The sequence below is a fragment of the Aotus nancymaae genome, unplaced genomic scaffold, assembly GCF_030222135.1.
Source record: "Aotus nancymaae isolate 86718 unplaced genomic scaffold, 86718_ANA_hifiasm-v0.15.2.pri h1tg000067l, whole genome shotgun sequence".
Classification (NCBI taxonomy): domain Eukaryota; kingdom Metazoa; phylum Chordata; class Mammalia; order Primates; family Aotidae; genus Aotus; species Aotus nancymaae.
The window spans coordinates 23,187,766-23,199,396 of NW_026988482.1; the positions used below are offsets into that span (position 1 = coordinate 23,187,766).

Below are 11,631 nucleotides of genomic sequence, written 5' to 3' on the forward strand. Positions count from 1 at the left end.
TAGTGAAATTTAGATGTTGTGGTCTGAAGTGGTGGCACATGCCTGTAGTCCCTGCTACTTGGGAGGCTGAGGTGGGAGGATCCCTCGAGCCCAGGAGTTTGAGGCTGCAGGGAGCTGTGACTGGGCCATTGCACTCCAGCCTGGGCAACAGAGTGAGACCCTGTCTCAGAAGAAAATGAAAATGAAAGAAGAATGAAAGTGGTCATACGACATGGCTGAAGAGATCTGGTTAAGCCGTTTTCTTGATTATAAGATAACAGATTCTATACGGTAATACATGGGCAGTGGAGACCAAGGTAGAACATGAGACAGAGGGAGAAATGTGTAGAATCATGTACAAAGAATGTCACTTGCCAAAGGGAACAGGAATAAGTAGGACCCCACAAAGATCTGCAATTCCCAGACGACTTAGGTTAAAGGGGGGGTAAAATGGAATTGCTATTGGGCTTTCATTTTCCAGAAACATGGGGCCCCAGAGTAAAGCATGCACAGCACCTCTGCATTGTTCAAAGCTGCAAACACAAAGCAAAGCTAAAAAATCCATGGCCAGGTGGCCGGAATAGAATAAAAACTACCACAATTGGAGAATGAAAAAAACTGAACAAATGCTCCTGTTAATGTCTTATTTCATAGAATTCCAAAGACTACATGATGGAATAAATGCCTCCACCAAACTGGTGGTGAGATAAGAAATGTACAAGATCCGGGACCCTCAGAAAAGTAATATTCCTTGTAGGTAAACTGAGGGGAAATCTATTCATTAGAGAAGGGTGATGGAGACAGCTGCCTCCCTCAGCTTAAGAGATGGCTGAAAGCAACACACAGAAACAATTATCTTCAGAGAATTCCTAATCCCAACAGAACTCACACTGGGGTCGATATCAGTCAGGGTTCCAGGATGATGAAGATGTAACATACAAATTAAGGTAATTTGAAGAAGGTTTAATAAAGGGACTACTATAATTTGGAGCACAGTTTTTCTTTTTTTTATTGCATTTTAGGTTTTGAGGTACATGTGAAGAACATGCAAGATTGTTGCATAGGTACACACATGGCAGTGTGATTTGCTGCCTTCCTCCCCTTCACCTATATCTGGCATTTCTCCCCATGCTATCTCTCCCCAACTCCTCACCCTCCGCTGTCCCTCCCCTATTTCCCCCCGACAGACCCCAGTGTGTGATGCTCCCCTCCCTGTGTCCATGTGTTCTCATTGTTCAACACCCACCTATGAGTGAGAACATGCGGTGTTTGATTTTCTCTTCTTGTGTCAGTTTGCTGAGAATGATGGTTTCCAGGTTCATCCATGTCCCTACAAAGGACACAAACTCATCGTTTTTTATGGCTGCATAATATTCCATGGTGTGTATGTGCCACATTTTCCCTGTCTAGTCTATCATCGATGGGCATTTGGGTTGGTTCCAGGTCTTTGCTATTGTAAACTGTGCTGCAATGAACATTTGTGTGCATGTGTCCTTATAGTAGAACGATTTATGATCCTTTGGATATATACCCAGTAATGGGATTGCTGGGTCAAATGGAATTTCTATTTCTAGGTCCTTGAGGAATCGCCACACTGTCTTCCACAATGGTTGAACTAATTTACACTCCCACCAACAGTGTAAAAGTGTTCCTATTTCTCCACATCCTCTCCAGCATCTCTTGTCTCCAGATTTTGTAATGATCGCCATTCTAACTGGCATGAGATGGTATCTCAGTGTAGTTTTGATTTGCATTTCTCTAATGACCAGTGATGATGAGCATTTTTTCATATGTTTGTTGGCCTCATGCATGTCTTCTTTTGTAAAGTGTCTGTTCATATCCTTCACTCACTTTTGAATGGGCTTGTTTGTTTTTTTAATTGTAAATCTGTTTTAGTTCTTTGTAGATTCTGGATATTAGCCCTTTGTCAGAGGGGTAGATTGCAAAAAATTTTTTCCCCATTCTGTTGGTTGCCAATTCACTCTAATGACTGTTTCCTTTGCTGTGCAGAAGCTCTGGAGTTTAATTAGGTCCCATTTGTCTATTTTGGCTTTTGTTGCCAACACTTTTGGTGTTTTGGTCATGAAGTCCTTGCCTATGCGTATGTCTTGAATGGTTTTGCCTAGATTTTCTTCTACAGTTTTTATGGTGTTAGGTCTTACGTTTAAGTCTTTAATCCATCTGGAGTTAATTTTAGTGTAAGGTGTCAGGAAGGGGTCCAGTTTCTGCTTTCTGCACATGGCTAGCCAGTTTTCCCAACACCATTTATTAAACAGGGAATCCTTTCCCTGTTGCTTGTTTTTGTCAGGTTTGTCAAAGATCAGATGTTTGTAGATGTGTGGTCTTGCCTCCGAGGCCTCTGTTCTGTTCCATTGGTCTATATCTCTGTTTTGGTACCAGTACCATGCTGTTTTGATTACTGTAGCCTTGTAGTATAGTTTGAAGTCCGGTAGTGTGATGCCTCCAGCTTTGTTCTTTTTGCTTAGAATTGACTTTGCTATGCGGGCTCTCTTTTGGTTCCCTATGAAGTTTAAGGTGTTTTTTTCCCAGTTCTGTGAAGAAAGTCATTGGTAGCTTGATGGGGATAGCATTGAATCTGTAAATTACTTTGGGCAGTATGGCCATTTTCACAATATTGATTCTTCCTAATCATGAACATGGAATATTTCTCTGTTTCTCCATCTGTGTCCTCTCATTTCGTTGAGCAGTGGTTTGTAGTTCTCCTTGAAGAGGTCCTTTATGTTCCTTGTTAGTTGTATTCCTAGGTATTTTATTCTCTATGTAGCAATTGTGAATGGCAGTTCGTTCTTGATTTTGGCTCTCTTTAAGTCTGTTATTGGTGTCTAGGAATGCTTGTGATTTTTGCACATTGATTTTGTATCCTGAGACTTTGCTGAAGTTGCTTATCAGTTTCAGGAGATTTTGGGCTGAGACAATGGGGTCTTCTAAATATACAATCATGTCATCTGCAAATAGAGACAATTTGACTTCCTCTTTTCCTATTTGAATACCCTTTATTTCTTTTTCTTGCCTGATTGCTCTGGCTAGAACTTCCAATACTGTATTGAATAGGAGTGGTGAGAGAGGGCATCCTTGTCTAGTGCCAGATTTCAAAGGTAATGCTTCCAGTTTTTGCCCGTTCAGTATGATATTGGCTGTTGGTTTGTCATAAATAGCTTTTATTATTTTGAGATACTTTCCATCAATACCTAGTTTATTAGGGTTTTTAGCATAAAAGGCTGTTGAATTTTGTCAAAGGCCTTCTCTGCATCAATTGAGATAATCATGTGGTTTTTGTCTTTGGTTCTGTTTATGTGATGAATTATGTTTATAGACTTGCATATGTTGAACCATCCTTGCATCCCTGGGATGAAGCCTACTTGATCATGGTGGATAAGTTTTTGATGTGCTGTTGCAATCGGTTTGCCAGTATTTTATTGAAGATTTTTGCCTCTATGTTCATCATGGATATTGGCCTGAAGTTTTATTTTCTTGTTGAGTCTCTGCCGGGTTTTGGTGTCAGGATGATGTTGGTCTCATAAAATGATCTGGGAAGGATTCCCTCTTTTTGGATTGTTTGGAATAGTTTCAGAAGGAATGGTACCAGCTCCTCTTTGTATGTCTGGTAGAATTCGGCTGTGAACCCATCTGGACCTGGGCTTTTTTTGGGTGGTAGGCTCTTAATTGCTGCCTCAACTTCTGCCCTTCTTATTGGTCTGTTCAGGGTTTTGACTTCTTCCTGGTTTAGGCTTGGGAAGATGCAAGTGTCCAGGAATTTATCCATTTCTTCCAGGTTTACTAGTTTATGTGCATAGAGTTGTTTGTAATAATCTCTGATGATGGTTTGTATTTCTGTGGAATCTGTGGTGATATCCCCTTTATCGTTTTTTATTGCATCTATTTGATTATTCTCTCTTTTCTTTTTTATTAATCTGGCTAGTGGTCTGTCTATTTTGTTGATCTTTTCGAAAAACCAGTTCCTGGATTTATTGATTTTTTTTTTTGAAGGGTTTTTTGTGTCTCTGTTTCCTTCAGTTCTGCTCTGATCTTAGTTATTTCTTGTCTTCTGCTAGGTTTTGAGTTTTTTTGATCTTGCTTCTCTAGCTCTTTCAATTTTGATGATAAGGTGTCGATTTTAGATCTATCCTTGCTTCTCATGTGGGCATTTATTGCTATATATTTTCCTTTAGACACTGCTTTAAATGTGTCCCAGAGATTCTGGTATGTTGTGTCTTTGTTCTCATTGATTTTGAAGAACATCTTTATGTATGCCTTCATTTCATTGTTTATCCAGTCAACATTAAAGAGCCAGTTGTTGAGTTTCCATGAAGCTGTGCGGTTCTGAGTTAGTTTCTGAATTCTGAGTTCTAACTTGATTGCACTGTGGTCTGAGAGACTGTTTATTATGATTTCTGTTTTTTGCATTTGCTGAGGAGTGATGTACTTCCAATTATGTGGTCAATTTTAGAGTAGGTGTGATGTGGTGCTGAGAAGAATGTATATTCTGTGGATTTGGGGCGGAGAGTTCTGTAAATGTCTATTAGGTTGCTTGGTCCAGGTCTGAGTTCAAGTCCTGGATATCCTTGTTAATTTTCTGTCTCATTGATCTGTCTAATATTGACAGTGGGGTGTTAAGTCTCCCACTATTATTGTGTGAGAGTCTAAGTCTCTTAGTAAGTCATTAAGAACTTGCTTTATGTATCTGGGTGCTCCTATATTGGGAGCATATATATTTAGGATCGTTAGCTCTTGTTGCATTGATCCTTTAACCATTATGTAACGTCCTTCTTTGTCTCTTTTGATCTTTGTTGGTTTAAAGTCTATTTTATCAGAGATGAGAATTGCAACTCCTGCTTTTTTTTTGCTCTCCATTTGCTTGGTAAATCTTCCTCCATCCCTTTATTTTGAGCCTTTGTGTATCCTTGCATGTGAGATGGGTTTCCTGGATACAGCACACTGATGGGTTTTGGCTTTTTATCCAATTTGCCAGTCTGTGTCTTTTGATTGGGGCATTTAGCCCATTTACATTTAGGGTTAATATTGTTATGTGTGAATTTGATCCTGCCATTTTGATGCTAGCTGGCTGTTTTGCCCGTTAGTTGATGCAGTTTCTTCACTGATGCTCTTTACCATTTGGTATGTTTTTCGAATGGCTGGTACTGGTTGTTCCTTTCTATGTTTAGTGCTTCTTTCAGGAGATCTTGTAAAGCAGGCCTGGTGGTGATGAAATCTCTGAGTAATTACTTGTTCGTAAAGGATTTTATTTCTCCTTCACTTATGAAGCTTAGTTTGGCTGGATATGAAATTCTTGGTTGAAAGTTCTTTTCTTTAAGGATGTTGAATACTGGCCCCCACTCTCTTCTGGCTTGTAGGGTTTCTGCTGAGAGATCTGCTGTGAGTCTGATGGGCTTCCCTTTGTGGGTAACCCGACCTTTCTCTCTGGCTGCCCTTAGCATTTTTTCCTTCATTTCAACCCTGGTGAATCTGACGATTATGTGCCTTGGGGTTGTTCTTCTTGAGGAATATCTTTGTGGTGCTCTCTGTATTTCCTGGACTTGAATATTGGCCTGCCTTGCTAGGTTGGGGAAGTTTTCCTGGATAATATCCTGAAGAATATTTTCCAGCTTGGATTCATTCTCTCCATCACATTCAGGTACACCTATCAAACCTAGCTTAGGTCTTTTCACATAGTCCCATATTCTTGGAGACTTTGTTCATTGCTTTTTACCCTTTTTTCTCTAATCTTGCCTTCTCGTTTTATTTCATTGAGTTGATCTTCGACCTCTGATATCCTTTCTTCTGCTTGGTCAATTCGGCTGTTGAAACTTGTGTATGCTTCACGTGTTGTGTTTTTCAGCTCCATCAATTCACTTATATTCCTCTCTAAGCTGTTTATTCTTGTTAGCATTTCGTCAAATCTTTTTTCAAGGTTCTTAGTTTCTTTGCATTGGGTTAGAACATGTTCTTTTAGCTCAGAGAAGTTTCTTATTACCCACCTTCTGAAGCCTGTTTCTGTCAATTCATCAGACTCATTCCCCATCCAGCCTTGTTCCCTTGCTGGTGAGGAGTTGTGATTCCTTGTAGGAGGAGAGGTGTTCTGGTTTTGGGTGTTCTCATCCTTTTTGCACTGGTTTCTTCCCATCTTTGTGGATTTATCCACCTGTCGTCTTTGTAGTTGTTGACTTTCAGATTGGGTCTCTGAGTGGACATCCAGTTTGTTGATGAGGAAGTTATTTCTTTCTGTTTCTTAGTTTTCCTTCTAACAGTCAGGCCCCTCTGCTGTAGAACTGCTGAGGTCCACTCCAGGCCCTGCTTGCCTGAGGATCACCTTCAGTGGCTGCAGAACAGTAAGGGTTGCTGCCAGTTTCTTCTTCTGCTATCTTGGTCCCAGAAGGATACCTGCCAGATGTCAGTCTGAGCTCTCCTTTATGAGGTGACTTTTTGGATATACAGGGGTCAGGGAGCTGCTTGAGGAGACAGTCTGTCCTTTATAGGAACTCAAGTGCTGAGCTGTGAGCTCCATTGCTCATTCAGAGCTGCTGGGCAGGTACGTTTAAGTCTGTGGCAGCAGAACTCATAAACACCTTTTTTTTTTCCCCAGGTGCTCTGTCCGGGGAGTTAGGGCTTTATTATGTTTCTGTCATGCTGCTGCCTTTTTTCAGGGCTGCCCTGCCCAGCAAGGAGGCATCCTAGTCACAGTCTGCCTGCAGAGGCTTTGCTGAGCTGCTGTGGGCTCCGCCCAGCTGCCGTGTGAACTTCCCTGCAGTCCTGTTTATATGGGTATAGTTAGAACTGCCTCAGCAATGGCAGCCCACCTCTGTAACGGTGGACTCTCTCTGTAATGGCGGGCTGCCTTGGCAATGGTGGACTACCTCCATAGTGGTGGACTGCCTCAGTAATGGCAGACGCCCCTCCCCCACAGAGCTGGACCATCCCGGGTTCAGCTGTGCTTGCTGTGAAACTCTCAATCCAGAGTATTTCAGATTGCTGTTTTTTTTGTGGGGGTGGGACCAGTTGAGCCCAATCACCTGGCTCCTTGCCTCTCACCCCGCCTTTTTTTTTTTTTTTTTCAGTTGAACGGGTGACTCTGTCTCCCAGGTGTTCCAGTCTTCTATTGAAAAGGCGCCGGGATCTGTGTGATTTCCCATGCGGTGACCCATTGTGCCGGCTGAAACAGCCGCGCTGACATTCGAGGCGCTTTTTTGCACGGGAATCTCCAGTCCTGGCTCCCTGTTTCAGTCTCCTTTTTTATCAGTTGAATGGACAATTCTGTCTCCCAGGAGCTCCAGTTGCCAGCTACAATGGCACCGCAACCCGTGTATTTTGTGCAGAGAACCGCCGCACCAGCCAAAACAGCCGTGCTGGCGACCCACGGGGCTCGTCCGCCTGGGAATCTCCTGCTCTGTGGGCAATAAAAATCCATCTGGAAATGCGGCGTCCACTCACCCTTTGCTTTTTCGCTGGGAGCTACAATCCTGAGCTGCTCCTAATTGGCCATCTTGGATCCATCTCCTCCCAGTTCTTCTTTTTAAGTAGATGAATTAGCTCTGTCCAGTCTGTGCCTCCAAGATGTCAAGAGAAGGAACAACGGTGGTGCCTAGAAGGGCCGTGGCCACGTGCAGCCTATTCACAGCATGACCTGTGCCCGATGCATGCCCAAGGACAAGGCCATTAAGAAATTCGTCATTGGAAACCTAGTGGGGGCTGCAGCAGTCAGGGACATTTCTGAAGTGAGCGTCTTCAATGGCTGTGTGCTTCCCAAGCTGTATGTGAAGCTCCATTACTGTGTAAGTTGAGCAATTCACAGCAAAGTAGTCAGGAATCCATCTCATGAGGGCCACGATGACTGAACACCCCCACCCCGATTTAGATCTGTGGGTGCTGCCCCTCAACCCTCACCAAAGCCCATATAAGCAGCTGAGGCTTTCAAGACTGCAGACAGACTAGTCTCCAATAAAAATAAAATGGAAATTGTACTTAATATTGCATGTTGCGTGTATCTGTGCCAGATAGGGTGGGGATTTTGTATGTTAGACCAAGTGTGAAGTGACACACAGTATTTTCGTGGGGAAGAAAGCTTACTCATGTAAATTACACCTTAATTGTTTACAGTCATTCTTGGCCTCACAATTTGCATAGCTGTGTGAAATAAAGGGGGGTTAGGCATCTATTAAAAAAAAAGTAGATGAATTGGGAATGAAAAAGTTAGAGAAGCCACAGAAATCATAAACCTGGCGTTACTCCAGCACCTCTGTAGCGGCCATCCCTCTGCTCTTAGGTGGCTATGGCGCCCACTTCTGACTTGCGCTCAATACTCCAGGCTTGATTTTCTTCCTTCCTCAGTCACAGGAAGCACTGCTGGTAGGCACCATGCGGTGGGAACAAGCTAACCATCCCCTACCAGTGAGGTGATAAAGAGGTCACCAGGGCGCAGCAAGGCACTGAAGGGTGACGGCTCGTAGCTGGCATAGTTGGAGAAGGGGTGTTGAACTTTACCATCTCGCCTCTTCCGTTTCCCGGTGTGGCCTGTGCTTAGTCACTACTGCTGAGGGGAGGCTAAGCCTAGACTCTGGAGAATTACACAAGGCCACTCCCTTTATGAGAGCACCTCTACCAGATGGCATCTCTTAATGGACGGCATTCAGGATAACATGGGAATGGTTTACAGATTTGACTGACGTGTTCTATTCAGGAAAAATTTCACAGGAGATGGACGCATCCCTGCCACCACCCACATATGTGCTCCATGGAAAGCTGTGGGACAAATGTGGACCCGCTTCTGACACCCAGGAGATAAAACTCCAATTGCGCTGGACCAGGTAGCACCGTTGGGCCACACTTGGGAGAAAAATGGATCCTCTGCTCCTGGTTCCAGATGGCCTGTGATTCTAACCCCTCCTCCGCTGCTGTGCCTCTTCCTTACCTGAGAAGTTCCTGCCCTCACTGGTGTCAACTGTCCCTCAGCTAATGTGTCACCCTAGTCCGACATGACCTTCTGGCTGCTGAAAGAGGGCTCTATGTGCTTGTGAGCACATTTCACTGCATGTGGGTATCTACACCAAGCTTTATAGATAGCCAGGGACATACACCCACCGGCCAGAATATATCACTCTGCTAAACAGATATATCCAAATCTTCTCCTTTTCTCTCTGTTCTCCTGGCTCTCCCTACTAAATACATACACTGGCTGTGAATAGGCTTTGAAATGTTAGTTTGTACCCTTGCAGTATCTTGCAGTATTCTGGCTCCTAAAGATGCTTTATCACTGACCCTGAGCCCAGCCTTTACAAAATAGCATACAATGTAGATTATGATTATGATTACTATTATTCTTAAAGAGACAGAGGCCAGATCTCACTATGTCACCCAGGCTGGCCTCAAACTCCTGGACTCAAGCCATCCTGTCTCAGCCTTCCAAAGTGCTGGGATCAGTTGTTATAAATGAGCCCAAGACGGCCTCCAGGTTTTGACTCCTGGACGGTTGATTTCTTTGATTCAGGCTGAGACCCATTAGCTTAAGATCTTTCTGGTGCCAAACTCAAACTTTTACTCACCTAATTATTTTCTTTTTGAGACTGAGTCTCCCTCTGTCACCAGGCTGGAGTGCAGTGGCACGATCTGGGCTCACTGCAACCTCTGCTTCCTAGGCTCAAGCGGTTCTCCTGCCTCAGCCTCCCGAGTAGCTGGAACTACAGGCGTGCACCACCATGCCCAGGGAATTATTGTATTTTTCGTGGAGACGGGGTTTCACCATGTTGGCCAGGATGGTATCCATCTCTTAACTTTGTGATCCACCCACCTCAGCTTCCCAAAGTGCTGAGATTACAGGTGTGAACCACAGTGCCTGACCCTTCTATTTATTTTTAAAATGGCCCAAACAAGCAGCGCTTTAGTCATTTAGAGCCTGTCTGCCTTGCATGCCATCTCCCATCCTGCCCCTCCCCCGCAGACCTCCTCTGACAGCTGTTATTACCCTTTGGTAAGATAGTGCCTTGGGGTTAGAACCCAGGCTGCTACACCCAGAGATTCTCATCTGCTCCCACGGCCCTGATGCTACCGAGCAGCATCGCCTAGACACAGAGGTCCCCACTCCCGGCTCCTCTCCAAGGGTTCCCTGCTCTCCTCCCCTTCTGGATGGTGGCCCCTGCACCTTCAAGCCTCTAGACGGTCTCATGCTCTGGGGAACTTCCCTCTCATACAGCCCTGTCCAAGCCCCGCTCAGTACAGTTTGCTCTGTGTAAGTGCCTCCCATGGTCCCATCTTTCTTTCATCAGCTCCCAGATCCCTCAAACCCCTACAGATCTGTATCCCAAATATATAAAGAGCTCTAAAAACTTGGCCAGGTGCAGTGGCTCATGCCTTTAATCCCAGCACTTTGGGAGGCTGAGGCGGGTGGATCGCCTGAGGTCAGGAGCTCGAGACCACCTGGCTAACATAGTGAAACCCTGTCTCTACTAAAAATACAAAAAGTTAGCTGGGCGTGGTGGTGGGCACCTGTAATCCCAGCCATTAGGAAGGCTGAGGCAGGAGAGTCACTTGAATTTTGGAAGCAGAGGTTGCTGTGAGCCAATATGGCACCATTGCACTCCAGCCTGGACAAGAGTGAAACTCTGTCTCAAAAACAAAAGGCTGTCTATCCTTTGCTATCAGCTAGGACTGGGAGGGGGAGTCTGTCCCCACTCAGCAAGATCACAAATGCCACAGCATCAAGAATACAGAAAATTAAATATAGAGAATACAATTGGCCCTGTGATGAATGGATGCCAGAAAAATTCAGAATCTCAGAAAACACAGAACACCCTGCAAGGTGGCCAGTAACAGGACTCACCTCACCCAGCCTTTGTCAGGATGAAACAGATGAGCCCGGGTAAACTGTTTAGAGGATGCCTTGCCTGCAGGAGGCGCCATGGAAGCTTTGCTGTTACTTCTCCCCTTGCTTCACCCCCTTCACTTCCCGCGCTGTGCAGTCCCTCCCTGTCCGTCCTACTCTCAGGCTGCCGCTTCTCCTTCCCCATCCCTCTCCTCAGGTTTCCCCAGCTGCCTGCTTTAATCTACATTCTCCTAGATGATGCCCGGCCATTCTCTCACCTGCTTCTTATCTTGTGCTCAGACTATTACGGAGTTACCATTTCACGTCTCTCAATTTTTTTACATCTCTTAACTCTTGAGCCTTTTAGATTTGTCTCTACCTATTGTTACAATGCGTCTTTCTCTGCCCCTTTTCTGGTAGCACCCCACCCCACCACCCCCAACACACCTTCCCGTTCCTCTATTTCACAGTCACTCATTCACTCATTGGGCAATTTGCTTCAGTTCCTTACGTTTGCCTCTTTCTCATCTGTCCTCTTCACCATTTTATTCCTACTCCGTCTTCTCTCACAGTCCGTTTACAGTGGTATTTTCCTATTTGTATGGTTATTTTATGATATTTGTGTTAAATGCTTTTTAAATATCCTTTATCTTATTGTTTCTTCTTCTCTTCCCTTGTCATATTTTAGAGTGTTTTTTTCTCAGCCCTCTACATGATTGCATTAACTCTGTTCCTCTAGAACAGCGTCTGTTCCAAGCTTTCTCTCTTCCTGTGTCCTTCCGCCGCCCTGGCTCTCTGCATTATTTGCTTTTAATGGAATAGAAATCTTTTCCCCTTGTATT

At 44.3% G+C, this 11,631-nt stretch overlaps 1 pseudogene; it reads left to right on the plus strand.

Moving 5' to 3' along the window:
• Positions 1 to 211: 211 nt before the first annotated feature.
• LOC135270777 (small ribosomal subunit protein eS26-like) lies at positions 212 to 7,892 on the plus strand (annotated as a pseudogene).
• The last annotated feature ends 3,739 nt before the right edge of the window (positions 7,893 to 11,631 follow it).